This window comes from Indicator indicator, chromosome 8 (assembly GCF_027791375.1).
Source record: "Indicator indicator isolate 239-I01 chromosome 8, UM_Iind_1.1, whole genome shotgun sequence".
Classification (NCBI taxonomy): Eukaryota; Metazoa; Chordata; class Aves; order Piciformes; family Indicatoridae; genus Indicator; species Indicator indicator.
In genome coordinates this window covers 24,797,119-24,803,118 of record NC_072017.1, presented here as the reverse complement: position 1 = coordinate 24,803,118, position 6,000 = coordinate 24,797,119, and positions in this window count along the sequence as shown.

Genomic DNA, 6,000 nt, shown 5'->3' with positions numbered 1-6,000 from the left:
GTGCCGGAAGCCTGGCGCTGCGATGGGGCCACTGACTGCATGGACGGCACAGACGAGCAGGTGGGTAGGGTGGTGGGGACGCAGCCTTGTCCCTGCTTGCTCTTGAGAGGGCTGGTGCCCCTATTCACCCTCTGCTCTTGCAGGGCTGTCCCCAGGAGAAAGATCTTTGTGGGGACCAGCAGTGGAGCTGCTCCCGTGTCCACGAATGCATCCCTGATGTCTGGCGCTGTGATGGAGAGAGTGACTGCAAGGATGGCAGCGACGAGGCTGGCTGTGAGCAACACCTGCTTTTATGCCCTCTCTGTCTTGCCCAGGCATGATTGGTGGGTGGCCGCCACAGTGAGAGGTGGGGATGTGTCTGTGCCATGGGGAATGGCCCTTTGTGCAACACGTTTGCCTATTCCCAGCATCTGTAGTGGCTAAAGGCCCCAGATCACTGTTGCCCCTGTAGGGGTGGTGGCCTTAGGATTAGGGTGGCCTGAAGCCAGGCTACAGGCACAGCCCTGGATGTGGCTGCAGCGAGCCCTGGGCACCCTGTGGGAGCACTAAATCTGCCACAGCTGAGCAATAGGAAGTGGCAGACGAGGCTGAGGGCAGCCTTTCCTATATTCCTGTAGGCCAGCCTGCTCCCTGCCAGAGTCACGAGTACCCGTGCGAGCTGGGGGCCTGTCTGAATGTATCCCTGGTGTGTGATGGCCAGCGGAACTGCGTAAATGGCTCGGATGAGGGGGGCAACTGCTCTGTGCCCTGCCAGCGGTCCTGCGCTCATCTCTGCTACCCTTCACCTCAAGGCCCTGTGAGTGCTAGCAGCCCTGGTCCAGGGGTTTACCCTGCCTTGCTGCCCTCATCCAGCTGCAGGAGAGAAGATCCTGTGTCCCCAGAGGGGAAGCCTGATGGCCCCTTTCCCCATAGCGGTGCTGGTGTAACCGAGGCTATCAGCTGGCCGAGGACGGTCTGTCCTGCATAGACATAGATGAGTGCATAGAATGGGGTGAGGGACCCTGCAGCCAGACATGCTTCAACGCCCCAGGGTCCTACAGCTGTGGCTGCCTTCCTGGCTACCTGCTGGAGCCTGACAACCAAGTCTGCAAACTCACTGGTAAGCCCTTGGGATGCTCAAGCAGCACTGAGGTCCCTGGCACTCTAGGGTACACCAGGAGCCAGTGGGTACCTATCCCTCTGTGCCTGCTCCCCGTGGGAAACCTTGTAGTCCTGTGAATTATCTGTCCCCACTGCCTCATAGCCTCCCAGACCCTGCTCAGCTACAAGGTGCTGCTTGTCAGTCTGTTGCCAGTCAGAAAATCCATCTGCACTAGCTGGGGAATGTGCTGTGTGGTAGGGCTGAGTCTGAGCAAGCTCCAGTGTCTCTGAGTGCTGGGGTCATGGGGCCACCAGTGCTGAGCAAGGTCTGAGTGGTTCTGTGTTGCTCCAGGACCAGAGCCCATGTTGCTGGTGGCTGTGCAGTCAGAGGTGCTGTCCTATGGCTTGCGGAGTGGGCGAGAGGAGGTGCTGCTGGCCACTGACAAGGATCGCGTTGTCTTCTCACTTGACTATGACCTGGTGGAGAGGAAGGTATTGTGGATGGACCTAGCCACAGAGAGCATCCGCTGGCAGGACCTTGACTCGGGCAAGAAAGGCACACTGGTAAAAGGTAGGCAGTGACACTGTGGGTTTAGCAGAGGTGGCCTCTCCGTGGCTGTGCAGTCTCCAGATTGCAGCGGGGTGCCGCCCTGTGTCCCTTTGTGTGGAAAGGCACTGGCAAGAGTAGGGTTGGGAGGAGCTGGAGCTCCTGGAATGGAGGTGACCTGAGCTGAGAGCACTGTGCCAGAGGACAATGCAACTGTCGCCCCACGGGTGCTGACTCGGGTATGTTGCAGGTGTGAGATCAGACTGTATAGCAGTGGACTGGCTTGGGAGGAACCTGTACTGGACAGACGGGGCAGCAGGGCAGGTGTTGGCCACTCACCTTGGGGCTGCCTGGCGAGGGATACCAGAGTACACTGTGGTGATGGATGGAAACCTGGACCAGCCCCACTCCCTGGTGCTCCAGCCTCTGGCAGGGTAAGACTAGGATGGGGAGAACATGGGGATCTCTTTTTTTCCATCCCTGCCCTCTCCTGCCCTATTTTCCTACATGGAAGCAAGTAACAGAGTGGGAAGAGTTGGAATGGTCTCATCCAGGTGCTGTTAGGGCTGTGTGACTGGAGAAGAAGGAGCCCAGGCACTTGCCTCTGCCTTGAGTGGATCTCTTATTATGGGATGGGAAGCTGTGCTCCTTTTGTCTGCCCTGGAATGGGGATAATGCTGTAGCAGGTCTGTGGGTCAGCACCTTTCTTCTCACCAGGCTGCTCTACTGGTCGGAGGTAGGGAGCCACCCACGGCTGATGCAGGCCACCATGGATGGAAGTCGACAGCATGTGCTACTGGCACAGGGTCTGGGCTGGCCCACAGCGCTGGCCCTTGACCTCACCACCTCAAGGATCTTCTGGCTGGATGAGAAGCTGGGCAGCATTGGTTCTGCACGTCTGGATGGCACCAGTGTGAAGGTATGTTGTGGGACTCGGGTAATGGGGCCCTGATGAGGGCCAGGGTGGGTGCTCACAGCCTCTCTGCCAGGTTCTGCAACTGGGCTGGGTCCAGAGCCCCTTCGCGGCAGCTGTATGTGAGGGGCATCTCTACTGGTCGGACAGGAAGACATGGTCTGTGCAGCAAGTGGACAAGGCCAGTGGCAAAAACAGGACCGTGCTGCTTAAGCGACATGGGCAGCCCCATGGTCTCCAGGTATGTGTCTGGGGGAGCCCTGAACCCTCCTGTTCCAGCTCTGCTGGGGTTCCCGCCCTGCATGGCCCTGCTGGCTTCTGAGTGCAGAGACACTGGGAGCTACCTCACCATCCTGCCCCCAGCTGGGCCATACTCAGGCCTCAGGAGCATGGCAGGGTGTCAGCTGCGCTCAGCTGGGTGCTGGGGAGGTGTGTGGGGTGGGGGTGAGGCTAAGCCTGACCTTCCCACAGGTGATGCACCCAGCCCTGCGCCCTGTAGTTCCTAACCCTTGTGCTGCACGTGGCTGCTCCCACCTGTGTCTGCTGAGTGCCAGACACTCTGGGCAGTGCCGGTGTCCTGCCGGACTAACGCTGGCCGACGATGAGACCACCTGCCTGCCCCTCCGCGATTCAGCCTTTGCCCTTCTGGTGTCCCCAGCAGCTGTGGCGCAGGTACTGTCCTCCACAGCTGGCCCTGGGTTCTGCTGTCCTCACTGCTGTCAGGGGAGCGGGTTTCCCATCCTGCTGCTGCCTTCTTCCTTCAGGTCTACCTGAAGGACTTGCCCACAACATCTGTATCTCAAGGCCTTCCTCCACACCGAGCCTTGCCCTTGGCCAAGGTGGGCCACTTGACAGCCATTGACTATGCAGTGAAAGACAAGAGCCTGTACTTTGCAGAGCTGGGGAATGACTCCATCAGGCTGCTGCGCCTGAAGGACTGGGGCCGGCTGTCCTGGAAAAAGCTGGTGGCTGTGGAGGGTGCGGTGACGTCCCTGGCCCTGGACTGGCTGAGTGGGAACCTGTACTGGATTGGGGGGCAGCCACCAAGCATCCATGTGGCAGCTCCTGGGGGGCGGTGGACCCTGGAGCTGCTCAACAAGGGGCTGAAGGGTGCTGCCTGGCTGGCACTGTGCCCTCGTGCCTCCACTATGTGCTTTGTCACAGCGTCCAGCAGCCATGGGCCTGGTACCACAGTGGAGTGCGCAGCCATGGATGGCACTGGCCGCAGAGCAGTCTGGAAGAGAGCCCGGGCTCCTGTTGGCCTTGCCTTCGGGTCTGCTGGCACCCGGCTCTACTGGGCAGACCGGGGTGAGTGTGAGATGAGGCACTGTTGGGGAGCAGCAGTGGTGCAGGCACTTGGTCCACAGCCTGGCATGGTCTCGAGGGATAGTGCAGAGCCCTCTGTGCCCCTACATCTGAAGTCCCTGCATCTGTGCCCTGCAGGGAAAGGCACCATCAGCAGCATTGAACTGGATGGATCCCACTTCAGGGTGGTGCGGGAAGGGCTGCATGGACTCTTGCTCTTTGCCATTGGTGAAGGCTTTCTGCTCTGGAGTACAGCCTCAACCAACGGTGAGCCTGTTTGTAGCCTGTTTGTGGTGCTCTGTCCAGCATCTCCTACTGTACTAGGCCACTGGGGTCTCTTCTAGTCCCTATGGGGTATGAGCTCCCCTTTCCCGGGCTGAAGCACCCGCTGGGGGAGTCCACCTCCTGTCCCAGGCACCCTTGCAGAAGGAGGTGGAGCAATGCTGACCCCATGTGCTTCCAGGCTCCAGCAAGGTCTGGTACAGCCGGCTGGAGCGAGGTGAGAGCTGGTGGTTCCCTGTGGAGGAGGACTTAGTAGCCATGAGAATTTACAGCCAGTTCTCACAGGAAGGTGGGTCTGAGGCTGTCCCAGCCCAGGGCATCTAGAGGGTGCAGCTGTGCCCTGGGGTGGCCATACTAACCTGTGTTCTTTTGGCAGGCACCAACAGCTGTGCAAAGAGCAATGGGGGCTGTGCTCAACTCTGTCTGCCCAACCCTGCAGGGCGACTGTGCCGCTGCTCCCCTGGCTACCACCTCGTGCGTGGGGTGGCATGTACACTGGCAGTGCCCTGCCCAGCCCCCCTGCAAGCCTGTCCTGACCTCCAGAGCTGCATTTCTGGAGAGCAGGTCTGCGATGGGCACCCTGACTGCACTGATGGCTCTGATGAGTCTGAGTGTGAGTGCTTGTGCACAGCTGGGTGTGCAGAGGCCCTGGCTGGGCACTGGGGCAGGGAGGAGACTGGGGGCTCTGGCCCAGTCTCCTCCAGTTTGGGATGGGGGATTTCACTTGAGTCTCTACTTACCTACACCCATCTCTCCAGGCTCCTCTGTGGAGGTGGGAACACAGCTCCCCACGGTGGCACCATCAGGAATGTCTCATGTGGAGGAACAGAAACCAGGCTCACCCACAGCTGCATCCAAGCCTTGGCAGCCCATCCCCAGCCTATCTGCAGCCCCTGGCTCCCAGGAGCACCGAGAGCCCTTCCTGGTAACTCCCAGCACCGAGGAGGTGCTGGGAGCCGTGCCGTGCAGCAGTGAGACGTGTAACCTGCGTGGGGACTGCGCCATCGAGGCTGGGCGAGTGACATGCCACTGCGCCCTGGGCTATCGTGGTGACTACTGCGAGGAGGCAGAGGTGCAGCCGGTTGCAGGACCGATCGCCCTGGGGGCGGTTGTGCTCCTGCTGCTCGCTGCTGCTGCTGTGGGGGCCCTGGCCTACATGCGGAAGCGAGACAAGCGAAAAAGGTGACTTACGGGGCTGGGCCACATACAGCTGGAGAGGGAGAGGGTCTCCTGAGCTGTGTGCAAACTCTGATCACCCTCACAGGCTGTTGACCAGGGGTTGTCGCAGGACCTTAGGATCTGCCCCATCTCTAGGAGATGGCCATGTCATCCCTGGTGTACCTTTTTTCTTCCCAGGACTTCAAGCACTGCTTCCACCCGGGTGCTGACGTTGTACCACCGTGAAAGTGACCCCGAAGAAGAAGATGAAGATGATGAAGAGCTTCCCCCCAAGAGTGATACGTTTGTGAATGAAGCTTACGATGGGAAAGAGGTGAGCAGCATTTGGAGTGGGCCCTGGAATGGGACCCCTCTGCCATCCTGGGGTGCCTTAAGGCCCTTCCCATATGCAAATTCCTCCCCAGGCTCAGTACTGGTATGGTGTCCACTCCTGGGCAAGCTTTGCCCTCCTCTTGGGGGAAAGGGGCAAGACCTGGGGATGGCTGGAGTCTGGCTAGCACAGGGTCTGTCCTGCTCAACCTGTGGCTGAAACCCCTGTGCCAAGGTGTGGGATTGACCCATGGAGGCTGGCTCAGACTCATCCCTGATGCAGCTGTTTGTGATCTCTGCAGGAGCTGCCAGCCCCACTGAGGAAAGGACCATCTCACCCCAACACTGTAGTTTCATAAAAGAATGTTGTGCGGCATCCTTGGTA